General features: G+C 52.6%; 1 protein-coding gene and 1 long non-coding RNA gene across 2 annotated transcripts in view; one reads left to right on the top strand and one right to left on the bottom strand.

Annotated features, from left to right (window-relative positions):
* Window positions 1-27,915, bottom strand: part of LOC147736466 (uncharacterized) — a 259,360-nt gene that overhangs the window by 65,550 nt on the left and 165,895 nt on the right. The gene's annotated exons all lie outside the window — the stretch shown is intronic.
* The window catches only part of LOC147736465 (glial cell line-derived neurotrophic factor-like), a 207,868-nt gene continuing 180,363 nt past the window's right edge, over window positions 411-27,915 (top strand). The window contains exon 1 of the mRNA XM_086953193.1: window positions 411-846. The gene's annotated coding sequence lies outside the window, so the exon portion shown is untranslated. The remainder of the gene's footprint in view (window positions 847-27,915) is intronic.

Raw genomic sequence — 27,915 nt, 5'->3', positions numbered from 1 at the left:
CCAGGGGTGCTCGGGGCACCACAGCGGGCTCTCCCCCGTGACCACCCAGGGGTGCTAGGGGCACTCTCCAGTGACCACCCAGGGGAATTCGGGGCACCGCAGCGGACTCTCTCCAGTGACCACCCAAGAGTGCCCTGGACACGGCAGCGGTATCTCTCCAGCGACCACCCAGGGGTGCTCGGGGCACTCTCGTGTGACCACCCAGGGGTGCTGGGGGCACTCTCCAGTGACCACCCAGGGCTGCTAGGGGGACCGGAGCGGGCTCTCTGCTGTGACCACCCAGGGGTGCTAGGCGCATAGAAAGTGAGTGAGGCGCCCAGCCAAGGGGGTGCTGTCACGAGGGCACTCCAGGACTTCTGCACACTTGGGGGCTGATCCGTGAACCCCAGGCCAGGAGCCACCAGTCTTCAGCACCCACAGGGCGAGGGTCGCACCAGCGTGCCAGGATCTCAGCGGGGCGCCACCGACTGCCAGCCCTTAGGAGGGGCAGGAACAAGCAAGGGCACCCCGTCTGTACGCACCAGGAGAGCTGGATCCCAGCAGGGTGGACGTCTGTCAGCATCCAGGAGGCCAGGATCACACAATCAGACGTCCTTCTCCAAGCACCCAAAGGTGCCGGGATTATAGTAGTGCATCCCTCTCTCTCAGCACCCCAGGGAGGGGCATAGGGGGGTTTAATGTTCTCCTAGTGCCCGTCAGTGAAGGCCTGGTCCAGTGAGCCCCAGGGCTGCCACTGGAAGCCGCCCCCCGCACTGGGACCTCCCGTTTCCTGTCCGGTTGCACTTGGTTTTCACTCTGAGCGGATTTACAGCCAGATCCGGGCGGCCCCAGGAAGGCGCGGACTGGGTGAGTCTCTCCTTCTGAATAAACACATCTGTTGCTCGCTTCCATGCCTCATTTATGTACCACAATATCTGTACTTCATTTACATACCTCGATATTCCTACCAGGTCTGTAGCCTCGCTATGTAGCTCAATTCAATATGAGCACCTCGTGTACACGCCTCAGCCGCTGTATACTTACTATCTATACCTCATATATGTACTTCTCATTAATGTACCTTATTATTCGTACCTCGTTTACAAGCATCAAGGTCTTCATACCTTACTATCCATACCTCATATATGTGCTCATTAACGTACCTCACTATTCGTACATCGTTTATAAGCAAACCATGTCTGCATACCTTACTATCCATACCCCAAATTCACTCCTCGTTAATGTACCTTATTATTCGTACCTCGTTTGCACGCCTCAAGATCCGTATAACTTACTATCTATACCTCATATGTACTCCTCAATAACGTACCTTATTATTCGTACCTCGTTTACAAGCAAACCATGTCTGCATACCTTACTATCCATACCTAAAATGTACTCCTCATTAATGTACCTTATTATTCGTACCCTGTTAACATGCCCGAGCCTCTGTATATCTTACTATCAATACCTCATATGTACTCCTCATTAACGTACCTTATTATTCGTACCTCGTTTACACGCCTCCAGATCTGTATATTTTATTACCCATAGCTCATAAGTACTCCTCATTAATGTACCTTATTAATCATACCTCATTTACCCGCCTCAAGATCTATGCACTTTACTAACCATACCCCATATATACTCATCAACGTACTTTATTTTTCCTACCTCCCTTACACGCCTCAATCTCTGTAATTTCTTACTATCCAGACCTCATACATACTCCTCATCAACAACGTACCTTATTATTCGTATCTCGTTTACACTTTTCAAAATGCAATTTATTTACACGCCTCACTATCTGCGTGTGCCAAGATTCGTATATACCGCTTATTAATGTACCCAATATGGATATCTCGCTTACACGCCTCAGTATTCGTACCTCGTTTGCACGCCTCGATATGTACCATACTCCTGAATTAAGTAGCCCAATATCATTACATTTGCATATCTTAATACCTCTACCTCACTCGTGCACCTGATGTATATACCTAAAGACTTCTCCATACCCATCGTTTACCTCCAGCAGTTCATATGCATTGTCTAGACCCCACGCAGCCTGCGCAAGCCTCCTTACGTACAACGCACGTTGGAACCCGCACTTGAAGTGAGCAGCCGCTCTGCGCGCTCCGGGCGCACACATGTTCACCTCAATTGCACATCTCAATGTTTATACCTAGTACGCAAGACAGCGCGTGCACAGCTCAACAAGTATGCCTCAGTAGAGCGCCTCGAAGTGCGCGTTTTATTACGACTACTCATTCCGGCAACTCGTTATTTACACCTGTAGCTAGCACATCTCATTCTGTGGCCTGCACCTCATCACGTGCACCCCAGTTTAACACGTCGACGTTTACAGCCCTCAGCGCGGGCGCCTTTCTTCTGCAATTCAGTGCCTATGTATGCCTTAAAGCGCTGTTTAATTTGTGCCGGTTTTCGCAGGTGAGGGAACGGCAAGACTCATTTGTGGGGACCAGGACTTATTTTTCACATTGAAAGTTTGATCAAGAGCAAGAGAGATAAGAGGACGAAAGAAGGTGGGTGGGGGCGGGGGAATGAAAAATGGCCTCAAATGGAGAGAGTAGGAACGAAAAAGAACCCGCCTGAGTGAAATAAAGTGTTGCGTGGAGAAAGAAAGAGAATAGAAGAGAAGAAAGAGAGTAGAAGAGAGGAAGGAGGAAAACGAAATGTCACGGTAAGAAACGTAGAAACAGACGAGAGCGAAAGAAATTGGACTGAAAGGAAAAGTGGTAAGAATTAAAGAAAAAGCTACAAAAATAAAAATTAAACAAAACTAAATTAAACAAAACTAAATAAAATATAAAGGTAGAGGAAATAAGGACAGACAAAAGAGAAAACTTGCAAAGGATAAAGGTGAAAATCAACGAATTATCAGGATGGAAAAAGAAGTAGAGACGTGAATAACAAGGGAAACTGAAAAGGGAGAAGTAAAGGGAAGCCGAGAACAGAAAAGACGTAAAAGGAGAAGACACGGAAGGAGAGATCGAACGGCGGAGTCTGGACACTAGGCGGAGGATGAAGAGGGGAGAATTTGTGGCACGTCAGAGAGTGATAGGAAAGGAGGACTGGGACAGAGAGAGGCGAAGGACGAGGATGGGAAAGACCCGGGGCGAGAAGGGAGGAAGGGCACTAGTAGGAGAGAGGAAAATCAAGGGGCAGCGTGGAGAGCGAGAGAGAACAGGGGCGGTGTATGTGTGTGAAGAGAATGGAAGAGGAGGAGAGAGGGAAAGGGGAAGAGCGGAAGAGAGGAAATAAAGAAGAGAGAGGAGCAGAGAGGGAGGGAGGAGGAGAGGAGGAGAGAGGAAGAGCGGAAGAAAGAGAGGGTAAAGAGGAGAGGAGGAGAGAGGAAGAGGGTGGGGAGAGGGACGAGGGGAGAGAGGAGGAGGGTGGAGAGGGGGAGAGAGGAGTAGAGGGAAGAGGGGGAGAGCAGATGAGAGGAAGAAAGGAAGAGAGATGGGAAGAGGGGAGAGGAGGAGAGGAGGAGAGAGGAAGAAAGGAAGAGAAAGAGGCGAGGGCAAGAGGGAGAGGGAGGAAGAGAGGTGGAGGGAGGAAGAGAGGAAGAAAGATATAGGAAGGTGGGTAAATAGAAAGGAAGAAAGAGGAAAAGGGTAGAAAGGGGGAGAAAGGAAGAGGGGTAGAGAGGAGTAGAGGGAAGAGGGGGATAGAAGAAGAGGAGGAGAGCAGAAGAGGAAGAAAGGAAGCAAGACAGGGGAAGAGGGGGAGAGAGGAGGAGAGAGGAAGAGAAGAAGAAAGAAAGAAAAAGAAGGGGAAGAGGAGAAAGAGGAAGAAAGGAAGAGAGAGAGGAGAGCAGTCGAGAAGAAAGAGGAAGAAAGATAGAGAGAGGAGAGCAGCGGAGAGGAAGAAAGGAAGAAAGAGAGAGAATAGAGGGAAGAGGAAGAGCGAAAGTAATGAAGAAAGAAAGAAAGGAAGAGAGAGAAGAGGAGAGGAAGATAGGAATAAGGGAAGAGAGAGAGAGAGAGAGGAAGAAAGAGAGGGAGGAGAGGGGACAGAGGAGGAAGAGGGAGAAGGGGAGAGGGAAAGAAAGGAAGAGAGAGAGGAGGAGAGAGGAAGAAAGGAAGAGAGGAGAGGGGAAGAGGGGAAAGAGGAAGAGGGGAGTAGAGGGAAGAGGGGGATAGAAGAAGAGGAGGAGAGGAAATAAAGAAGAGAGAGGAGCAGAGAGGGAGGGAGGAGGAGAGGAGGAGAGAGGAAGAGCGGAAGAAAGAGAGGGTAAAGAGGAGAGGAGGAGAGAGGAAGAGGGTGGGGAGAGGGACGAGGGGAGAGAGGAGGAGGGTGGAGAGGGGGAGAGAGGAGTAGAGGGAAGAGGGGGAGAGCAGATGAGAGGAAGAAAGGAAGAGAGATGGGAAGAGGGGGAGAGGAGGAGAGGAGGAGAGAGGAAGAAAGGAAGAGAAAGAGGCGAGGGCAAGAGGGAGAGGGAGGAAGAGAGGTGGAGGGAGGAAGAGAGGAAGAAAGATATAGGAAGGTGGGTAAATAGAAAGGAAGAAAGAGGAAAAGGGTGGAGAGGGGGAGAAAGGAAGAGGGGTAGAGAGGAGTAGAGGGAAGAGGAGGATAGAAGAAGAGGAGGAGAGCAGAAGAGGAAGAAAGGAAGCAAGACAGGGGAAGAGGGGGAGAGAGGAGGAGAGAGGAAGAGAAGAAGAAAGAAAGAAAAAGAAGGGGAAGAGGAGAAAGAGGAAGAAAGGAAGAGAGAGAGGAGAGCAGTCGAGAAGAAAGAGGAAGAAAGATAGAGAGAGGAGAGCAGCGGAGAGGAAGAAAGGAAGAAAGAGAGAGAATAGAGGGAAGAGGAAGAGCGGAAGTAATGAAGAAAGAAAGAAAGGAAGAGAGAGAAGAGGAGAGGAAGATAGGAATAAGGGAAGAGAGAGAGAGAGAGAGGAAGAAAGAGAGGGAGGAGAGGGGACAGAGGAGGAAGAGGGAGAAGGGGAGAGGGAAAGAAAGGAAGAGAGAGAGGAGGAGAGAGGAAGAAAGGAAGAGAGGAGAGGGGAAGAGGGGAAAGAGGAAGAGGGGAGTAGAGGGAAGAGGGGGATAGAAGAAGAGGAGGAGAGCAGAAGAGGAAGAAAGGAAGCGAGACAGGGGAAGAGGGGGAGAGAGGAAGAGAAGAAGAAAGGAAGAAAAAGAAGGGGAAGAAGAGAAAGAGGGAGAAAGGAAGAGAGAGAGGAGAGCAGCGGAGAGGAAGAAAAGGAAGAAAGAGAGAGAAGAGAGGGACGAGGAAGAGCTGAAGTAATGAAGCAAGAAAGAAAGAAAGGAAGAGAAAGAAGAGGAGATGAAGATAGGAATAAGGGAAGTGAGAGAGAGAGGAAGAAAGAGAGGGAGGAGAGGGGACAGAGGAGGAAGAGGGAGAGGGGGAGAGGAGGAGAGGGGAAGAAAGGAAGAGAGAGAGGAGGAGAGAGGAAGAAAGGAATAGAGGAGAGAGGAAGAGGGGAAAGAGGAAGAGAGGAGTAGAAAGGAAGAGAGAGAGAGAGGAGAGGGGAATAGGGGGGGGAGAGGGGGAGAGAGAAAAAGGGGGAGAGCAGAAGAGAAGACGAAAGGAAGAGAGAGAGAGGCGAGGAAGATAGGAACAAAGGAAGAGAATAGAGGCAAAGAGGGAGAGAGGAAGAAAGAAAGAGAGAGGAGAGGGGAGAGAGGAGTAGAGAGGAAGAAAGGAAGAGAGAGCGGGAGGAAGAAAGAAGGAAAGAGAGGGGGAGGAGTTGAAAGGAAGAGGGAGAAAAGCGATGCAACGACTTAGAGAAAGGTGGCAGGAGGGAGTGACAGGCGAATAGAGCAGGGAGGGGAGAGCCCTTCATGCTGCTTAATCAAATACAAACAGTGCGGGTGCTGGTCGTATGACACGCCCAGGGCGTCTTGTGGTGGCTGCAGGTGTAGGGCTGCCTTGGAGACTACAGTGGGGCACAGTGAGAAAAGACAAGGAGAGAGAGAAAGAGCTAGAGCGTAGAGAGAGAAAGAGATAGAGGGGGAGAGAGAAAGAGAGGGCGGGGGGAGACAGAGGCAGAGAGAGTAGATGTGTGCTGAACCTATAATTATGCGGGCAAGGCCGAGGCTGCAGAACCGCATGATTTCACTGCCTTGCCTCACCTGGAAGAGTGAAGGGCTCAGGGCTGCAGGTTAGAGAGAAGGGGCAGGTTTGCTGCAGGTGTTTGACTTTTTGACTGTGAAAAGGTCATAGCTGAGTGACCTTGGCTTCCAGTGTGGCCTTCAGTGGTTGACAGACTAATGAATGAACGAATGAATAATTGTACTGCCTCCAGTGGCTGACAGCTTCGCCATGAGCGCTGTGTTCAAAGGGGGAGTGAGGGTTTTGATGGTAGTTCACCTTGACTTGAGGAGGGGCTCATCAAAGGGGGATCGGGGTATAACTGGTGGACTTCAGACAGCTTCTCCCTTAGATCTCCAGCTCACTCCAGAATAGGGTGTTGTAGGTGCTGCTGTGAGGCCTCTGATGGTGGCTAGCCTCTCCCTTAGCTCTCCAGGTCACTACAGAGTAGGGTGTTGTAGGTGCTGCTGTGAGGCCTCTGATGGTGGCTAGCCTCTCCCTTAGATCTCCAGGTCACTACAGAGTAGGGTGTTGTAGGTGCTGCTGTGGGGCCTCTGATGGTGGCTAGCCTCTCCCTTAGATCTCCAGGTCACTACAGAGTAGGGTGTTGTAGGTGCTGCTGTGGGGCCTCTGATGGTGGCTAGCCTCTCCCTTAGATCTCCAGCTCACTCCAGAGTAGGGTATTGTAGGTGCTGCTGCGGGGCCTCTGACGGTAGATAGCCTCTCCCTTAGATCTCCAGGTCACTACAGAGTAGGGTGTTGTAGGTGGTGCTGCGGGGCCTCTGACGGTCGATAGCCTCTCCCTTAGATCTCCAGGTCACTACAGAGTAGGGTGTTGTAGGTGCTGCTGCGGAGCCTCTGATGGTAGATAGCTTCTCCCTTAGATCTCCAGCTCACTCCAGAGTAGGGTGTTGTAGGTGCTGCTGTGGGGCCTCTGATGGTAGATAGCCTCTCCCTTAGATCTCCAGGTCACTACAGAGTAGGGTGTTGTAGGTGCTGCTGCGGGGCCTCTGACGGTCGATAGCCTCTCCCTTAGATCTCCAGCTCACTACAGAGTAGGGTGTTGTAGGTGCTGCTGTTTGGTCTCTGATGGTAGATAGCCTCTCCCTTAGATCTCCAGGTCACTACAGAGTAGGGCGTTGTAGGTGCTGCTGCGAGGCCTCTGATGGTGGCTAGCCTCTCCCGTAAATCTCCAGCTCACTCCAGAGTAGGGTGTTGTAGGTGGTGCTGCGGGCCTCTGACGGTAGATAGCCTCTCCCTTAGATCTCCAGGTCGCAACAGAGTAGGTTGTTGTAGGTGCTGCTGTGGGGCCTCTGATGGTGGCTAGCCTCTCCCTTAGATCTCCAGCTCACTCCAGAGTAGGGTGTTGTAGGTGGTGCCAGCTCACTCCAGAGTAGGGTGTTGTAGGTGCTGCTGTGAGGCCTCTGATAGTAGATAGCCTCTCCGTTAGATCTCCAGCTCACTACAGAGTAGGGTGTTGTAGGTGGTGCTGCGAGGCCTCTGATGGTGGCTAGCCTCTCCCTTAGATCTCCAGCTCACCACAGAGTAGGGTGTTGTAGGTGCCGCAGCGAGGCCTCTGATGGTAGATAGCCTCTCCCTTAGATCTCTAGGTCACTACAGAGTAGTGTGTTGTAGGTGCTGCTGCGGGGCCTCTGATGGTAGATTTCTTCTCCCGTAGATCTCCAGGTCACTACAGCGTAGGGTGTTGTAGGTGCCGCCGCGAGACCTCTGATGGTAGATAGCCTCTCCCTTAGATCTCTAGGTCACTACAGAGTAGTGTGTTGTAGGTGCTGCTGCGGGGCCTCTGATGGTAGATTTCTTCTCCCGTAGATCTCCAGGTCACTCCAGAGTAGGGTGTTGTAGGTGCTGCTGTGAGGCCTCTGATAGTGGCTAGCCTCTCCCTTAGATCTCCAGCTCACTACAGAGTAGGGTATTGTAGGTGCTGCTGCGGGGCCTCTGACGGTAGATAGCCTCTCCCTTAGATCTCCAGGTCACTACAGAGTAGGGTGTTGTAGGTGGTGCTGCGGGGCATCTGACGGTCGATAGCCTCTCCCTTAGATCTCCAGCTCACTACAGAGTAGGGTGTTGTAGGTGCTGCTGTGAGGCCTCTGATGGTGGCTAGCCTCTCCCGTAGATCTCCAGGTCACTACAGAGTAGGGTGTTGTAGGCGCCACTGCTGGGCCTCTGATGGTGGCTAGCCTCTCCGTTTGATCTCCAGCTCACCACAGAGTAGGGTGTTGTAGGTGCTGCTGTGAGGCCTCTGATGGTGGCTAGCCTCTCCCGTAGATCTCCAGGTCACTACAGAGTAGGGTGTTGTAGGCGCCACTGCTGGGCCTCTGATGGTGGCTAGCCACTCCGTTAGATCTCGAGCTCACTACAGAGTAGGGTGTTGTAGGTGCTGCTCTAAGGCCTCTGATGGTGGCTAGCCTCTCCCGTAGATCTCCAGCTCACTACAGAGTAGGGTGTTGTAGGTGCCGCTGCTAGCCCTCTGACGGTAGATAGCCTCTCCCTTAGATCTCCAGCTCACTACTGAGTAGGGTGTTGTAGGTGCTGCTGTGAGGCCTCTGATGGTGGCTAGCCTCTCCCGTAGATCTCCAGCTCACTACAGAGTAGGGTGTTGTAGGTGCTGCTGTTGGGCCTTTGATGGTGGATACCCTCTCCCGTAGATCTCCAGCTCACCACAGAGTAGGGTGTTGTAGGTGCTGCTGTGGGGCCTCTGATGGTGGCTAGCCTCGCCCATAGATCTCCAGCTCACTACAGAGTAGAGTGTTGTAGGTGCTGCTGGTAGGCCTCTGATGGTGGATAGCTTCTCCGTTAGATCTCCAGCTCACTCCAGAGTAGGGTGTTGTAGGCGCCGCTGTTGGGCCTCTGATGGTGGCTAGCCTCTCCCTTAGATCTCCAGCTCACTCCAGAGTAGGGTGTTGTAGGCGCTGCTACTAGGCCTCTGATGGTTGCTACTATCTCCGTTAGATCTCCAGCTCACTACAGAGTAGGGTGTTGTAGGCGCCGCTGTTGGGCCTCTGATGGTAAATAGTTTCTCCCTTAGATCTCCAGCTCACTACAGAGTAGAGTGTTGTAGGTGCTGCTGCTGGGCCTCTGATGGTAGATAGCCTCTCCGATAGATCTCCAGCTCACTACAGAGTAGGGTGTTGTAGGTGGTGCTGCAAGGCCTCTGATGGTGGCTAGCCTCTCCCGTAGATCTCTAGGTCACTACAGAGTAGGGTGTTGTAGGTGCTGCAGCGAGGCCTCTGATGGTGGCTAGCCTCTCCCTTAGATCTCCAGATCACTCCAGAGTAGGGTGTTGTAGGTGCCGCTGCGGAGCCTCTGATGGTGGCTAGCCTCTCCTCTAGATCTCCAGCTCACTACAGAGTAGGGTGTTGTAGGTGGCACTGCTGGGCCTCTGATGGTGGCTAGCCTCTCCCGTAGATCTCCAGCTCACCACAGAGTAGGGTGTTGTAGGTGCTGCAGCGAGGCCTCTGATGGTGGCTAGCCTCTCCCTGAAATCTCCAGCTCACTACAGAGTAGGGTGTTGTAGGTGCTGCTGTGAGGCCTCTGATGGTGGCTAGCCTCTCCCGTAGATCTCCAGCTCACTACAGAGTAGAGTGTTGTAGGTGCTGCTGGTAGGCCTCTGATGGTGGATAGCTTCTCGGTTAGATCTCCAGCTCACTCCAGAGTAGGGTGTTGTAGCCGCTGCTGCTAGGCCTCTGATGGTTGCTACTATAGTATACCGACTGGCGGGCATGGGCGTGTCGGGCGCAGCTCTGGACTGGCTCACCTCCTTTTTGAGTGAGCGCTTTTTCCGGGTCTTTGAGGGTGAGACAGTCTCTCCTAAACATCCTCTCAGGTGTGGGGTCCCTCAGGGCTCCTCCCTGAGCCCGACCCTCTTTAACGCCTACATGGAACCTCTGGACAGGATAGTCCATCCCTTTGGTGTGCGTATAGTCACCTACGCGGATGATACGCAGCTGGTGGTCTCGTTAGACCACGCAGATGGATCATCCAACACCTTAGGCCCCTGTCTAGAGGCTGTTGCCAGTTGGATGCAAGCTTCCTGTCTCAAGCTTAACGGGGAGAAGACAGACATCATTCTCCTTGGAAATCCCTCCCCGTCTGCTCTTGCACCCGTCTGGCCACCATGTCTTGGCGCTCCTCCTGCGCCCAAGTCCCAGATAAAGAGCCTCGGGATCTGGCTTGACACTGCCCTTGATTTCTCTGTCCAGGCTACTAAGACTGCTGCCACTTGCTTCCGACTAATGAGGATGCTCCGGCGGGTGCTCCCTTTGCTCCCTTTCCAGGCGAGGAGGATCATGGTCCAGGCCCTCATTCTCTCTCGCCTGGATTACGGGAACGCTCTCTACCTGGGAGCACCTGCTTCGGTCCTTCAGAGGCTCCAGGTCACACAAAACAGTGCGGCCCGCCTATTGTTCAATCTGTCCCGTCGGCAGTCGGCGAGGAAGGCCCTGAAGGACCTTCATTGGCTCCCAATGGCTGCCAGAGTGCAGTTCAAAGCTCTGTGCATTATGCACAAATCCTTCCACCGTGTAGGCCCAGCGATTCTGCACCCGCTGGTTATGCCTTATGTTCCAACACGCCCCCTTCGGTCTGGTACCCTGCAGCTGGCCACCTCCTCTAAAATTAACAAAGCCCGTTGGGGTGGCCGCTCTTTTTCTCATTCGGCGACCAGACTCTGGAATGCCCTCCCCTTTGCCATCCGGGTTAACAGCAACCTCCTCTCGTTCAGAAAGGCCCTAAAAACGCATTTGTTTGCTAAATCTCTCTGATCTGCCCCGAGCCTGCGCTAAAACCATTTTATCTTCAAGCGCTGCGAGGCCCCAGGGCGGTTATGCGCTATACAAATGCAATTTTTCATTTCATTTCATTTCATCTCCGTTAGATCTCCAGCTCACTACAGAGTAGGGTGTTGTAGGCGCCGCTGTTGGGCCTCTGATGGTAAATAGTTTCTCCCTTAGATCTCCAGCTCACTACAGAGTAGAGTGTTGTAGGTGCTGCTGCTGGGCCTCTGATGGTAGATAGCCTCTCCGATAGATCTCCAGCTCACTACAGAGTAGGGTGTTGTAGGTGGTGCTGCAAGGCCTCTGATGGTGGCTAGCCTCTCCCGTAGATCTCTAGGTCACTACAGAGTAGGGTGTTGTAGGTGCTGCAGCGAGGCCTCTGATGGTGGCTAGCCTCTCCCTTAGATCTCCAGATCACTCCAGAGTAGGGTGTTGTAGGTGCCGCTGCGGAGCCTCTGATGGTGGCTAGCCTCTCCTCTAGATCTCCAGCTCACTACAGAGTAGGGTGTTGTACGTGGCACTGCTGGGCCTCTGATGGTGGCTAGCCTCTCCCGTAGATCTCCAGCTCACCACACGGTAGGGTGTTGTAGGTGCTGCAGCGAGGCCTCTGATGGTGGCTAGCCTCTCCCTTAAATCTCCAGCTCACTACAGAGTAGGGTGTTGTAGGCGCCGCTGTTGGGCCTCTGATGGTGGCTAGCCTCTCCCTTAGATCTCCAGCTCACTCCAGAGTAGGGTGTTGTAGGCGCTGCTGCTAGGCCTCTGATGGTTGCTACTATCTACGTTAGATCTCCAGCTCACTACAGAGTAGGGTGTTGTAGGCGCCGCTGTTGGGCCTCTGATGGTAAAAAGTTTCTCCCTTAGATCTCCAGCTCACTACAGAGTAGGGTGTTGTAGGTGCCGCTGTTGGGCCTCTGATGGTGGCTAGCCTCTCCCTTAGATCTCCAGCTCACTACAGAGTAGAGTGTTGTAGGTGCTGCTGCGGGGCCTCTGATGGTAGATAGCCTCTCCGATAGATCTCCAGCTCACTACAGAGTAGGGTGTTGTAGGTGGTATTGCAAGGCCTCTGATGGTGGCTAGCCTCTCCCGTAGATCTCTAGGTCACTACAGAGTAGGGTGTTGTAGGTGCTGCAGCGAGGCCTCTGATGGTGGCTAGCCTCTCCCTTAGATCTCCAGATCACTCCAGAGTAGGGTGTTGTAGGTGCCGCTGCGGAGCCTCTGATGGTGGCTAGCCTCTCCTCTAGATCCCCAGCTCACTACAGAGTAGGGTGTTGTAGGCGGCACTGCTGGGCCTCTGATGGTGGCTAGCCTCTCCGTTAGATCTCCAGCTCACTACAGAGTAGGGTGTTGTAGGTGGTGCTGCAAGGCCTCTGATGGTGGCTAGCCTCTCCCTTAAATCTTCAGCTCACTACAGAGTAGGGTGTTGTAGGTGCCGCTGCTAGCCCTCTGACGGTAGATAGCCTCTCCCTTAGATCTCCAGCTCACTCCAGAGTAGGGTGTTGTAGGTGCTGCTGTTGGGCCTTTGATGGTGGCTAGCCTCTCCCGTAGATCTCCAGCTCACCACAGAGTAGGGTGTTGTAGGTGCCGCAGCGAGGCCTCTGATGGTAGATAGCCTCTCCCTTAGATCTCCAGGTCGCAACAGAGTAGGTTGTTGTAGGTGCTGCTGTGAGGCTTCTGATGGTAGATAGCCTCTCCCTTAGATCTCCAGGTCACTACAGAGTAGGGTGTTGTAGGTGCTGCTGTGAGGCCTCTGATGGCAGATAGCCTCTCCCTTAGATCTCTAGGTCACTACAGAGTAGGGTGTTGTAGGTGCTGCTGTGGGGCCTCTGATGGTGGCTAGCCTCTCCCGTAGATCTCCAGCTCACTCCAGAGTAGGGTGTTGTAGGTGCTGCTGTGGGGCCTCTGATGGTGGCTAGCCTCTCCATTAGATCGCCAGCTCACCACAGAGTAGGGTGTTGTAGGTGCTGCTGTGGGGCCTCTGATAGTAGATAGCCTCTCCATTAGATCTCCAGGTCACTACAGAGTAGGGCGTTGTAGGTGCTGCTGTGAGGCCTCTGATGGCAGATAGCCTCTCCCTTAGATCTCCAGGTCACTACAGAGTAGGGTGTTGTAGGTGCTGCTGTGGGGCCTCTGATGGTGGCTAGCCTCTCCCGTAGATCTCCAGCTCACTCCAGAGTAGGGTGTTGTAGGTGCTGCTGTGGGGCCTCTGATGGTGGCTAGCCTCTCCATTAGATCTCCAGCTCACCACAGAGTAGGGTGTTGTAGGTGCTGCTGTGGGGCCTCTGATAGTAGATAGCCTCTCCATTAGATCTCCAGGTCACTACAGAGTAGGGCGTTGTAGGTGCTGCTGTGAGGCCTCTGATGGCGGATAGCCTCTCCCTTAGATCTCCAGGTCACTACAGAGTAGGGTGTTGTAGGTGCTGCTGTGGGGCCTCTGATGGTGGCTAGCCTCTCCCGTAGATCTCCAGCTCACTCCAGAGTAGGGTGTTGTAGGTGCTGCTGCGAGGCCTCTGATGGTGGCTAGCCTCTCCCGTAGATCTCCAGCTCACTCCAGAGTAGGGTGTTGTAGGTGCTGCTGTGGGGCCTCTGATGGTGGCTAGCCTCTCCCGTAGATCTCCAGCTCACTCCAGAGTAGGGTGTTGTAGGTGCTGCTGTGGGGCCTCTGATGGTGGCTAGCCTCTCCCGTAGATCTCCAGCTCACTCCAGAATAGGGTGTTGTAGGTGGTGCTGTGGGGCCTCTGATGGTGGCTAGCCTCTCCCGTAGATCTCCAGCTCACTCCAGAATAGGGTGTTGTAGGTGCTGCTGTGGGGCCTCTGATGGTGGCTAGCCTCTCCCGTAGATCTCCAGCTCACTCCAGAATAGGGTGTTGTAGGTGCTGCTGTGGGGCCTCTGATGGTGGCTAGCCTCTCCCTTAGATCTCCAGCTCACTCCAGAATACGGTGTTGTAGGTGCTGCTGTTGGGCCTCTGATGGTGGCTAGCCTCTCCCTTAGATCTCCAGCTCACTCCAGAGTAGGGTGTTGTAGGTGCTGCTGTGGGGCCTCTGATGGTGGCTAGCCTCTCCCTTAGATCTCCAGCTCACTACAGAGTAGGGTGTTGTAGGTGCTGCTGTGGGGCCTCTGATGGTGGCTAGCCTCTCCCTTAGATCTCCAGGTCACTACAGAGTAGGGTGTTGTAGGTGCTGCTGTGGGGCCTCTGATGGTGGCTAGCCTCTCCCTTAGATCTCCAGCTCACTACAGAGTAGGGTGTTGTAGGTGCTGCTGTGGGGCCTCTGACGGTGGCTAGCCTCTCCCTTAGATCTCTAGGTCACTACAGAGTAGGGTGTTGTAGGTGCTGCTGTGAGGCCTCTGATGGCAGATAGCCTCTCCCTTAGATCTCCAGGTCACTACAGAGTAGGGCGTTGTAGGTGCTGCTGTGGGGCCTGTGATGGTGGCTAGCCTCTCCCGTAGATCTCCAGCTCACTCCAGAGTAGGGTGTTGTAGGTGCTGCTGTGGGGCCTCTGATGGTGGCTAGCCTCTCCCTTAGATCTCCAGCTCACTACAGAGTAGGGTGTTGTAGGTGCTGCTGTGGGGCCTCTGACGGTGGCTAGCCTCTCCCTTAGATCTCTAGGTCACTACAGAGTAGGGTGTTGTAGGTGCTGCTGTGAGGCCTCTGATGGCAGATAGCCTCTCCCTTAGATCTCCAGGTCACTACAGAGTAGGGCGTTGTAGGTGCTGCTGTGGGGCCTGTGATGGTGGCTAGCCTCTCCCGTAGATCCCCAGCTCACTCCAGAGTAGGGTGTTGTAGGTGCTGCTGTGGGGCCTCTGATGGTAGATAGCCTCTCCCTTAGATCTCCAGGTCACTACAGAGTAGGGTGTTGTAGGTGGTGCTGCGGGGCCTCTGATGGTGGCTAGCCTCTCCCGTAGATCTCCAGCTCACTCCAGAGTAGGGTGTTGTAGGTGCTGCTGTGGGGCCTCTGATGGTGGCTAGCCTCTCCATTAGATCTCCAGCTCACCACAGAGTAGGGTGTTGTAGGTGCTGCTGTGGGGCCTCTGATAGTAGATAGCCTCTCCATTAGATCTCCAGGTCACTACAGAGTAGGGCGTTGTAGGTGCTGCTGTGAGGCCTCTGATGGCGGATAGCCTCTCCCTTAGATCTCCAGGTCACTACAGAGTAGGGTGTTGTAGGTGCTGCTGTGGGGCCTCTGATGGTGGCTAGCCTCTCCCGTAGATCTCCAGCTCACTCCAGAATAGGGTGTTGTAGGTGGTGCTGTGGGGCCTCTGATGGTGGCTAGCCTCTCCCGTAGATCTCCAGCTCACTCCAGAATAGGGTGTTGTAGGTGCTGCTGTGGGGCCTCTGATGGTGGCTAGCCTCTCCCGTAGATCTCCAGCTCACTCCAGAATAGGGTGTTGTAGGTGCTGCTGTGGGGCCTCTGATGGTGGCTAGCCTCTCCCTTAGATCTCCAGCTCACTCCAGAATACGGTGTTGTAGGTGCTGCTGTTGGGCCTCTGATGGTGGCTAGCCTCTCCCTTAGATCTCCAGCTCACTCCAGAGTAGGGTGTTGTAGGTGCTGCTGTGGGGCCTCTGATGGTGGCTAGCCTCTCCCTTAGATCTCCAGCTCACTACAGAGTAGGGTGTTGTAGGTGCTGCTGTGGGGCCTCTGATGGTGGCTAGCCTCTCCCTTAGATCTCCAGGTCACTACAGAGTAGGGTGTTGTAGGTGCTGCTGTGGGGCCTCTGATGGTGGCTAGCCTCTCCCTTAGATCTCCAGCTCACTACAGAGTAGGGTGTTGTAGGTGCTGCTGTGGGGCCTCTGACGGTGGCTAGCCTCTCCCTTAGATCTCTAGGTCACTACAGAGTAGGGTGTTGTAGGTGCTGCTGTGAGGCCTCTGATGGCAGATAGCCTCTCCCTTAGATCTCCAGGTCACTACAGAGTAGGGCGTTGTAGGTGCTGCTGTGGGGCCTGTGATGGTGGCTAGCCTCTCCCGTAGATCTCCAGCTCACTCCAGAGTAGGGTGTTGTAGGTGCTGCTGTGGGGCCTCTGATGGTGGCTAGCCTCTCCCTTAGATCTCCAGCTCACTACAGAGTAGGGTGTTGTAGGTGCTGCTGTGGGGCCTCTGACGGTGGCTAGCCTCTCCCTTAGATCTCTAGGTCACTACAGAGTAGGGTGTTGTAGGTGCTGCTGTGAGGCCTCTGATGGCAGATAGCCTCTCCCTTAGATCTCCAGGTCACTACAGAGTAGGGCGTTGTAGGTGCTGCTGTGGGGCCTGTGATGGTGGCTAGCCTCTCCCGTAGATCCCCAGCTCACTCCAGAGTAGGGTGTTGTAGGTGCTGCTGTGGGGCCTCTGATGGTAGATAGCCTCTCCCTTAGATCTCCAGGTCACTACAGAGTAGGGTGTTGTAGGTGGTGCTGCGGGGCCTCTGATGGTGGCTAGCCTCTCCCGTAGATCTCCAGCTCACTCCAGAGTAGGGTGTTGTAGGTGCCGCTGTTGGGCCTCTGATGGTGGCTAGTCTCTCCCTTAGATCTCCAGCTCACTACAGAGTAGGGTGTTGTAGGTGCTGCTATGAGGCCTCTGATGGTAGATAGCCTCTCCCTTAGATCTCTAAGTCACTACAGAGTAGGGTGTTGTAGGCGCCGCAGCGAGGCTTCTGATGGTAGATAGCCTCTCCCTTAGATCTCCAGGTCACTACAGAGTAGGGTGTTGTAGGTGCCGCTGTTGGGCCTCTGATGGTGGCTAGCCTCTCCCTTAGATCTCCAGCTCACTACAGAGTAGGGTGTTGTAGGTGCTGCTATGAGGCCTCTGATGGTAGATAGCCTCTCCCTTAGATCTCTAAGTCACTACAGAGTAGGGTGTTGTAGGTGGTGCTGCAAGGCCTCTGATGGTGGCTAGCCTCTCCCTTAGATCTCTAGGTCACTACAGAGTAGGGTGTTGTAGGTGGTGCTGTGGGGCCTCTGATGGTGGCTAGCCTCTCCCTTAGATCTCCAGCTCACTACAGAGTAGGGTGTTGTAGGTGGTGCTGCAAGGCCTCTGATGGTGGCTAGCCTCTCCCTTAGATCTCTAGGTCACTACAGAGTAGGGTGTTGTAGGTGGTGCTGTGGGGCCTCTGATGGTGGCTAGCCTCTCCCTTAGATCTCCAGCTCACTACAGAGTAGGGTGTTGTAGGAGCTGCTGTGAGGCCTCTGATGGTAGATAGCCTCTCCCTTAGATCTCTAAGTCACTACAGAGTAGGGTGTTGTAGGCGCCTCTGGTGATGAACTGCTTCTCCCGAGATCAGCAGCTGATACCGTGTACTCGGTATAAGTGCATGTCAATAGTAAAACTTCGATATTGTGTTAGAACTCCCTACCCGGTGCCACTGCATCTGCTGCTAGCTGGACCCACAGGCAGCCTCTCTCAGAGCTCCTGAGACTAAAGTGTGCGCACTCTAAGCGCTGTGCAAGGTGTGTCACAGACTGTCGTGACTAGACAGCGTCAACGGAGCATTGAGGGATTTTTAGGTTTGGGGTGGTTGGCGGGAGTTGTAGGGTACGTGTGGGTGGGGGGTGGGGGGTAGCGAAGGTTTAGGAAGGAGGACTATTTGGGGAGGCCTGCTAGTCCCCTCGCCTGATGCTGGTGTCTGACCTCCTGTACCCTGGCCAGTGGGTGGGGGACCAGGGTGGTCTGATTTATTGCACAGTACTTCATTGTGGCTACAGTTTCCAGTGCCCCCTGGCATGTTATATACAGTTATGTGCGTATGACATCAGCAGAGCCGACATTTCACGCATGCTTCTCATTCCAGGAGGCTCGTGAAATACTTGTCCAAAGAAATGGCTTTTTCCAGAGGCGAAAGAAAGCACTTCTGCGCCTGTCTGCTCTCAGGCGGCAGGCGCGATCACAGGCGGGTGAGATCACACCTTAGGACATGTGTGCTTCTCAAGCACCCACTCTAGGGGGTGAGATCACATCTCAGGCCCTGTCTGCTCTCAGGTGCCCTCCCTAGGGGTAAGATCACATCTCAGGCCCTGTAGGGAGGTGAGATCACATCTTAGGTCCTGTCTTCTCTCAGGCGCCCTTACAGGCGGGTGAGATCACATGTCTGCTCTCAGGCGCCCTCATAGGCGGGTGAGATCACATCTCAAGCCTGGTAGGGAGGTGAAATGACATCTTTGGGCCAGTCTGCTCTCAGGCGCCCTCCAAGGCGGGTGAGGTCACATCTCAGGCCCTGTCTGCTCTCAGGCGCCCTCCCCAGGGGGTGATATCACACCTCAGGGCCTGGAGGGAGGTGAGACCAGATCTCAGGTCATGTATGCTCTCAGGTGCCCTCACAGTCGGGTGAGATCACATCTCAGGGCCTGGAGGGGGATGAGATCACATCTCAGGGCCGAGAAGGGGATGAGATCACATCACAGGGCCTGGAGGAGCGCAAGCTCACATCTCAGGGCCTGGAGGGGGTAAGATCACACCTCAGGGTCTGGAGGCGGTCAGATCACATCACAGGTCCTGTCTGCTCTCAGGCGCCCTCACATGGGGTGGGCTCGCATTCACGGTCTGGCGGGGGCGAGATCAAATCTCAGAGCTAGGAGAGGGTGAATCACTTCTCAGGGCCTGGAGGTGGGTTGAGATCACATCGCAGGGCCGGACTGCTCTCAGGCACCGTCGTATGGGGGGAAGATCACATCTCAGTGCCTGGAAGGGGTGAGATCATATCTCTGGTCCTGTCTACTCTCAGGTCCCCTCGCAGGGGGGCGAGATTTCATGTCAGGGCCGGGAGGGGGTGAGATCACATCTCAGGTACTGTCTGCTCTCAGGCACCCTAGCAGGGCACTGAGATCACATCTCAGGACCTGGGAGGTGAGATCACATCTCAGGGCCTGGGAGGTGAGATCACATCTCAGGTCCTGTTTGCTCTCAGATGTTGCCACAGGAGGTGAGAGCACATCTCAGGGCCCGGAGGGAGGTGAGATCACACCTCAGCCTGTCTTCTGGCAGGCGGCCTCCCTTGGGGAGTGAGATTGTATCTTAGGGCCTGGTCATGAAGAGCATTCACTCAGGAGCCCCCACGGACCCCTGCCCGCAGCACATCTTCCACAGAGCCACTATAGCACCCGAGCTATGACACACCATCAATGCCACCTTTGATTCCAGCACATTCCCCGATCACTGGAAACGCACAGAAGTCAAGCCCCTCTTCAAGAAGCCCTCTGCAGACACCACGGACCTCTAAAACTACAAACCCATCTCTCTCCTCCCCTTCGCAGCTAAAGTCACCGAGAAGGTCAACAGCCAGCTAATGAACTTAATTGAAGACAATTCCACCCTCGACCCTTCTCAATCCAGATTCGGAACCAACAACAGCACTGAGCCCGCCCTCCTCGCCACCAAAGACGACATCCACACTCTCCTCGACCAGGGCTGCACCGCGGCCCTCATCCTACTAGACCTCTTCATAGCCTTCAACACAGTCTCCCGCTGCACTCTCACTGCCAAGCTCCACGACGCCGGCATACAGGGAACCGCCCCCAACTGGATCCGCTCTTTCCTCACCAGCCGAACTCAAAGAATTAGACTCCCGCCTTTCCTCTCCGAACCCACAAAGATCAACTGCATAGTACCCTGAGGATCAAAGGATCATTGCTCAGCCCCACGCTCTTCAACATCTATATGGCCACCATCGTCAGACAGCATGGACTCAGCATAGTATCCTACACCGACACCCAGCCCCTCCTCTCCCTGACGAAGGATCCCCACACCACCAGACTCAGCTTCTAGGAAGGAATGAAAGACTTTGCATGGGACAACACCTGATGGCCCACCACCCTCGGCAGTCCCCCCACTCCCACAGCGCACGCCCAGAACCTCAGCATCATACTCAACTCCTCCCTAACCATGACCCGACAGATCAACACTGTCTCCTCCACGGGCTTAAACACCCTCAGCATCCTTCGCAAGACCTTCAAGTGGACCCGTCCCCCGAATCCAGAAAGACAGTCAACCACGCACTCCTAACAAGTAGACTGTCTGCTCTCAGCGCCCTCAGGAGGTGAAATGACATCTCAGGGCCTGAAGGGGGTGAGAGCATATCTCAGGGCTTGAAGGGGGTTAGATCACTTCTCTTGTCCGGGAGGGGGTGAGATCACATCTCAGGTCCTGTCTGCTCTTAGGCGCCCTCCCTTGGGAGGTGAGATCACATCTGAGCTGTCTGGTCTCAGGCGTCTTCAGAGGGGGATGCAAGATCACATCTCAGGGCCAGAAGAGAGGTGGGATCACATCTCAGGTCCTTGACGGAGAGTGAGATCACTTCTTAGACCCTGACGGTTTTCTGAGAGTGAAGTCATATCTAAGTCTGTTTCCAGGCATTCTCTCTGAGAGTGAGATCACATCTCGCGCCTTATCTCTCAGAGTGAGTTCACATCTCGAGCTTGCTCTCTGAGTGAGATCACATCTCGAACTTGCTCTCTCAGAGTGAGAGCACATCTCGCGCCTGCTCTTTCTGAGTGAGATCACATCGCGAACTTGCTCTCTCAGAGTGAGAGCACATCTCGGGCCTGCTCTCTCAGAGTGAGATCACATCTCGGGTCTGCTAATCTCAGAGTGAGATCATATCTCGAGTCTGCTCTCTCAGTCCCTGTCATCTCAGGGAGTGAGGTACGTTCTCCGCTCCTGCAGGATCCCAAGGCTTGCTCTTTGAGAGAGAGATCACACATGAGACCCTCCTGCTCTAAGGCACCTTCAGAGGGAAGTGAGATCATGCCCCGGCCTCTGCCTGCACGCTCTCCCGCTCTTCCTGCCCCTCTGGCAGGGAGATCAGCTCGCGTGCCCCTGTTCCCTCTCAGTAAAACCTTCCCAGAAAACATGTAACCCATGCACCTGTTCAGTGGTCACAGGGTCTTGGCATACTTCACTTTCGCTATGTGTGATCTTGCATACATCAAATTCTCGCAGCAGGGGAGCCCTTTGAAGAGAAGAGATAAAATTAACCCTTTACTAGCTTAGGAATTTAGCGTTTATGGTGTCACTGCATGGGTTAGGTTGTCTGCAGCCTCAGTAAATCTCTGGATGAAGTAAGCCCACTGGTCGGTGTCAGTGGCAGTGCTCCCGCTCTGAACAAGTTCTGGGGGTGCTGAATTGAAGCACCCTGAAGTTAGGAGTATGACACCCTCTTCGATGGCATAACCTGGCAGGTTTACTATTATTTCGCGCAGCGCAGAGCAAGACCAGTCATTGCTGCTCTGTTTTGTTTGAAAGGGAGAGAGCAGGACTGCGCTGTATCTCAGATATTTCATTTATTAATAAGATTTTATCTATTGCGAACATGATTTGTGAGGGTATCAGAGCGCTTTACAAATGAAAGGATATACAAAACAGGAGAGCAAACAACAGCATAATCAAGAGAGGTGCCAACTGTGTACCTACATGTATTGAATATCCCTAGGACAAGTCCACTAAACAATAGATATCAGGCAGGCTACTAGAGCCAAATTTCGGGGGGGGGGGGGGGGGGGGCTGAAAAAGATTTGGGGGGGGGGGCTAATTCTTCCAGCTGTAACCAGAGTGGCTGGAAAAAGGGATGAAAACATAACAAAAGCCTAATTTACACGTACACGGTCTTTTAAAGACCTGTGAAGTACTTGGGTGCTGCTGCAATTAGACGTCGCCAGCCCGCGAAGCGGTCTCAGCCCAGGCTGACAGAAACAACGGGGGTGGGGGGGGGGGGGGGGGGGGGCGAATCCTGGTGAGCCAAATGTGTGTTGTCCACCTGATAGATATAGTCTGACAGTCTAGTGATAATCATGGGTGCAGATTTTTAGTCCAATTGTATGACCTAGGGCAGGAGTTTGTTCACAAGTAGTTATTTAACTTCTTTTTAGGTCGAGCCTGGGCAGCGCATGCGCTGCTCTACGAGCCGTGCTGTATTCGAGTATGGACTTGAAGCTCCGTCCACTCTCCGCCCATATTTTTCATTGGCTTGTGTCATTGTCCTTTGTAAATGCTGGCTTCTGATTCGTTAATAGGCTTGTTAGTCCCTCCTTAGTACCGTCTTGTCTTAATTTGTAATCTCCCATGAGGACTGGCCCTTTTACTGTAGTTGTTACATGGTATGTAAAATTTTGTCTGTAAGCACTATTTTCTTAAATGCGTTTCTCCTACTGCAGGCACGACATGCTTTCCTGCAACTTTCAGCATGCTGTGCTCGCTTTCACTTTCCAAGCAGCCCATGACAATGGTGGCCGAGGTCTTGCATTTACAAGAGTTGAGCATTGGCATTGTAAATGGCACTGTTTTTTATTTATGTGTTTATTATCAAAACAAATAAATAAAAGGCATTGTCATTCACAATGCCAATAGCTTAAACTCGTGAAAATGCGAGACCTATTGTATTGCAAATCCTTGTTTGAAAAATGCAGTTATGGGAATCAGCCTGTTTTACTAACATAAGGCGCTGCGGTTCTCTTCACAAGCGATGGCGCACCCTCAGGCTGCGTATCTCGCGCATCCATAATGAATGCAAAGGTGTGACCTTGAATCCAGCACACACAGACTAACTTGAAAACTGTTCCAACTTTGCACGTGTGCTGTACAGTGCAGCAGACATGCAAACTAGGAAACGTTTGGGGAAGAAAAGCTGTCACCTAGTTTGCACTGAATTTGTATTTTTTACACAAAGCCCTGTCTAACAATGTGAATAGATAGGGCTTTACGTCAAAACCAATGTGTGGTAGTGTGGGAACGCCTATGTACTACCCATTGAACACATCCTTGATGCAAAGTAACACAAGCTGGGAGCATGGGCAACTTTCCATGATAATATTGTTTTGCTTTGGAAAATAAATCCAAAATTGTAACTTAGCAAAATTTGGCATCCTATTGTATCAGGGCAAAGTGTTGAAAAGTCTGGCCAACATGTATGTATTAAGTGCATATTCACTTCTTGGGGATGAATAACTTGTCACCCACCCTCGACTCCCCTCCACACTGCATAGGAGGTCTTCTAATATTACAAGTATTTTTTTCCCGCCCAAAGTGACGAATGTATAAGGAATATAAAATAAATAGTTAAAACCACTTACTGCGCTGTGCTGAGTCGGCAATGCGTCGAGTGCTAGGTAACTTTTTTATTTTATTTAATTTTCCCTCATCGTCGTCTGTCAACTCCCCCCTCCCACCCCACCCCACAAGTCTTACCTGCATGGGCCGCTCCTGTCTGTAACCCTAGTTGGACCACTCTTATTTTGATAGACACATGTTTTAATTCCAAAAATATATGTGGTCCTTTGTATTCCTGAAATCCAGACATGAATGGAGGATTTTGTGAGGTTGTGCTTTTGTGGTTGACAGACACACATACCATAATCCCTCCCCATCCACCTGTGACAGACACAGGAAGTGCTGATCTTCAGGAGACTTCTCAAGACCTGGTTGTTCGAACAGTAGCAGCCCCCCCATCCCCCCAGCGCCTTGAGACCCTCACGGATGAGTAGTGTGCTCTACAAATGATTGATTGATAATAAACTGGCATCCAATGCAGTGTTTCCACTGGGAGAGGTCTCATCTTCACATTATTGAAAGCAGCCGCCCATCACCTTTTGTGTATTTCATGTACCGGCCTAAGGTGCATGGGTATGCCTAGACATGTGTCCTGTGCATACTGTGTCACTGGAACCAAACTGTACCCAGATGATGAGCCTATAACTAGGGCAAACTGGCCCTGGCTTGCTTGGGATCTGGTTCAGGGAGGGCCTGGCAGTTCAGGCTGGACTGTTCCCATGAGGAGCAGGGTCAAGACTGATTTGCATATGGCTGGGTCCAAACTGATGTGGCATAGTGACCAAAAGAACAATGGTTCGGAGAGCTACCCAGAGTGATTGCCAGTGGCTATACTTATTTCAAGCAGCCTCCAATCATCTTTTGTGTGTTTCACGATTTACCCCCCGAAACATCCAGAATATAGTTCCTCTCCAGCTTCCATCCCAAACCAGACCTGTTTCTGTTCACAAGAGCCACAGCCAACCAAGTAATAACATCTACCAGAGCCACTGTCAACAAGATAATGGCTTCTGCAGGAGCCAGCGCCAACCAAATAATGGCTTCTACTGAAGCTACTACCAACCATATAATGGGGTCTACCAGAGCCGCCACCACAAACCAGATACTGCTTTCTGTAGGAGCCCGCACCAACTAAATAATGGCTTCTACTAAAGCTACTGTCAACCAAATAATGGGGTCCACCAGAGCCGCCACCAACCAGATACAGGTTTCTGTAGGAGCCAGCGCCAACCAAATAATGGTTTCTGTAGGAGCCAGCACCAACCAAATAATGGTTTCTGTAGGAGCCAGCGCTACCCAAATAATGGTTTCTGTAGAAGCCAGCACCAACCAAATAATGGTTTCTGTAAGAGCCAGTGCCAACCAAATAATGGTTTCTGTAAGAGCCAGTGCCAACCAAATAATGGTTTCTGTAGAAGCCAGCGCCACCCAAATAATGGTTTCTGTAGGAGCCAGTGCCAAACAAATATTGGCTTCTACCAGAGCCACCACCAACAAGACAATGGCTTTGGAAGGATCCAGTGTCAAACCAAATAATAGTCTCTTTAGGAGCCACGCTACCCAAATAAGGTAGTCTACCAGAGCCACCGCGAACAAGATAATGGCTTCTGCAGGAGCCAGCACCATCGAAGTAATGGCTTCTAGCAGAGCCACCGTCTATCAAATAATGGCTTTTAAGACCGTCATCATAACCAGATAATGGCTCTGTAGTAGCCAGAGCCAGCCATTCAGTGGCTTCTGTGGGAGCCAGAACAACAAACGTAACTGCTTCTTCTAAAGCCAACTGCAAACCACATAATGGCTTCTATGCAAGCCAACTCGAACCAAGGAGTGGTGCCAACCAAATAATGACTTCAAACAGAGCCCGCGCCAAGCAAATAATTTCATCTGAAAGAGACAGTGACAAACAAGTAGTGATTTCTTCAGCTGTCAGCACCAACCAAGAAATGTTTGCAGCACCCAACACCAAATATTGGCTTCCACAGAAGCCGGTGGCAACCAAAACATGGCGTCTGCAGGAAGTAGTTCCAACCAAGTAATGGCTTTTGCAGAAGCCAGCATCAACTAAATAATTTCATCTACCGGATCCACCACCAGCCAAATAATGGCTTCTGCAGAAACCAACGCCATCTAAGTAATGGCTTGTTCAGGAGCCAGCGCCAACCACGTAATGGCTTCTGTAAGAGGCAGTGCAAACACAAGGATTTGATGGACGGAGCGCACTGCCATCAAGTGATGGCTTGTCCAGCTGCCCCTTCTAAATCCTAGTGGAGCCAGGGCCAATCAAATGATACCTTTGCACAGAACCCCCACATGCCAAGTTCCACCTCAGACTTGGGGGGAGGGGGAAAATTTTGTGGAGATGAAGAAGCTCTTGGCAGCCTACATCTCCCAGGATACCCTTCACCAGGTCCCAATGATGGGAAGTGGTGAGCCGTCAGATTCCAAGGTCATGTTTAAAAATATTTGTTTGGGTGGCGTAACACAGACTCCCACAGCTCCGCGGTGTGCGTGGGGGTCCAAGCTCCAAGAGGGCCCCTTCAGCACAGTACTGTGGCCGGAGAGCTTCTGGCTGAGTCTGGAGGGGGCCCCTCAGCACAATACTGTGGCCCTAGAGCTTCTGACTGAGTCTGGAGGGGGGCCCTCAGCACAGTACTGTGGCCCTAGAGCTTCTGACTGAGTCTGGAGGGGGGCCCTCAGCACAGTACTGTGGCCGGATGAGTCTAGAGGGGGCCCTCAGCACAGTACTGTGGCCGGAGAGCTTCTGACTGCATTTGGAGGGGCCCCTCAGCACAGTACCGTGGCCCTAGAGCTTCTGACTGCGTCTGGAGGGGGCCCTCAGCACAGTACAGTGGCCCTAGAACTTCTGACTGAGTCTGGAGGGGGCCCTCAGCACAGTACTGTGGCCGGAGAGCTTCTGACTGCGTCTGGAGGAGGGCCCCTCAGCACAGTACTGTGTCCCTAGAGCTTCTGAATGAGTCTGGAGGGGGCCCTCAACACAGTACTGTGGCCCTAGAGCTTCTGACTGAATCTGGATGGGGCCCCTCAGCACAGTACTGTGGTCGGATGAGTCTGGAGGGGGCCCCTCGGCACAGTACTGTGGCCGGAGAGCTTCTGACTGCGTCTGGAGGGGCCTCCGCTCCTCCACAAACCTTGCAGTGGGGCCCGCTCAAGTTTCGTTACGCCACTGCTCCCCGGTACCTCTTCTTGGGGCTAAGACTATACAAGACAAAAACCCTGTGCTTCAGAGTGACAACTTCAGCCCAAGGACACTTCACTGAAGTCGGGTGTGTCCAGCTCTTCTCAGTGACACAATAGGACTTTGAGTTGGGTGCCTGCCAACCACCCCAGAGCCCCAGTCACACATCGTCGATCCCTTGACCATCCTCTCTGCAGCTCCTAGAAGCTTTCAGGCCGGTCACGGTATACGCTGGGGAGCAATTGAGCACGGGTTCACCTGATGTCAACTGTTTCTGCCGAAGATCAACTGTTTGTCATTTGCTGGCAGTGACATGACATCTGCACACACGGTAAGATGTGAACCCTGGGGAGATGGGATCTCTTTCCAGTGTCTTGTGGAAGTCAGTAATAAGTGCTCACTACAACTCACAAGAATCCATGGGAAAAACTTCACCACTAGGTTCCAAGATCAGGAACAGGTCAGAGTAGAGCCGGGATTTAGATTCCAGAACACGAACAAACAATGTGTTGTCTGTGCGAGTGATCTGACTGACAAACTGAGCCAATCTTCTTCACTGATCACCCTAAAACCCCAGCTACTGTTTGGAGGCACTGAGGCACTTCCGGGCGCCCAGGTGACCGACTCCCCAGGAATGCTGTTCATTCCTTCAACCTCTGCCACTTCTTCCTGGCAATGCCCCATCTTTACCCAAATCAGCCATGAAGCTTTACAAAAGGACTCCAGCGAGGTAGGCCAAGGGTCATCCTCAAACTTCGGCAAAGTTGGAAAGCTCTGCACTTCACGTAGTTAACAGTTTGCAAACTTTGCCAAGTTGTTTTACATTTCGGCACCAGTTACTTGAAGATTTTTCTTTTAAAAAATTCACAAAACGCGTTTAGAAAAACATTCTTTTTCTGCGACGAACCTAATTTTAGCAACAGTTTTAATATGTTTTTAAAGCTTTGTGACATGCACGAAGAATGAAAACTTCCGAAAGGGAAATCTTCCCACCGTTCCCCACCCCTGCTCAGACCTCCGTGCACATATCTAGCCCCTCTCCAGGGCCTGATCACCGCCACAGAAGCCCAGAATAACCTTCCATCCGGTGATTTAATGCTTCACCCCGCTGGCGGCTGTTGGATTTTGATCCTGCGCAAGGAATTATTGCATCTTTTGCCAAGAGCGGCGCCTATTAATACATTCATTTTACTTCACTTTCAGACTTCTTTCTCCCGGCGTCCCCGTGGGCTCTTCTGCGGTTCAACAGATGTGATTTACTTTGTTATGAATTGTGCCTTCCCATCAGCCCCTGCGGGGTTTGAGCCCGAGCTGGGCGAGTTAGAAAAGGGGTCTCCGAGAGAAACGTGATCTCCGGGGACCACCTCTGTCCTGGTGGGCCGGGACCTGGGGTACAGCCAGGGCTTTAAGTGGGGGGAAAAAACCGGGGGTGCTCTAAAAGGGGCGTGACAAATTTCTTAAAGGGGTGTGGCCTATCCGAGAAGGGGGGTGGTCTAAATCAAGATAACTAGCATTGTGTGCTTAAGAAAATAACTTACTTCATTTTACTTCACTTCTCTTTCAGACTCCTTTCTCCCGGCGTCCCCGTGGGCTCTTCCTGCGGTCCAACAGATGTGATTTATTTTGTTGTGAATTGTGCCTTCCCATCAGCCCCTGCGGGGTTTGAGCCCGAGCTGGACAAGTTAGAAAAGGGGTCTCCGAGAGAGCCGTGGCCTCTAGGGGGGGGGGCCCCTCTGCCCTGGTGCGACGGGACATGGGGTACAGCTGGGCGGGATACTAAAGGGATCCCCGAGAGAAGCGTGATCTCCAGGGACCCTCTCTGCCCTGGTGAATTTTCTTCAGCAGACCTTCTACCTTTTGCTAGCCAACTC

Source organism: Lissotriton vulgaris, chromosome 1_2, assembly GCF_964263255.1.
Source record: "Lissotriton vulgaris chromosome 1_2, aLisVul1.2, whole genome shotgun sequence".
NCBI lineage: Eukaryota > Metazoa > Chordata > Amphibia > Caudata > Salamandridae > Lissotriton > Lissotriton vulgaris.
Note: the sequence above shows the minus strand (reverse complement) of the source record. Positions and strands in the feature narration are given on the sequence as shown.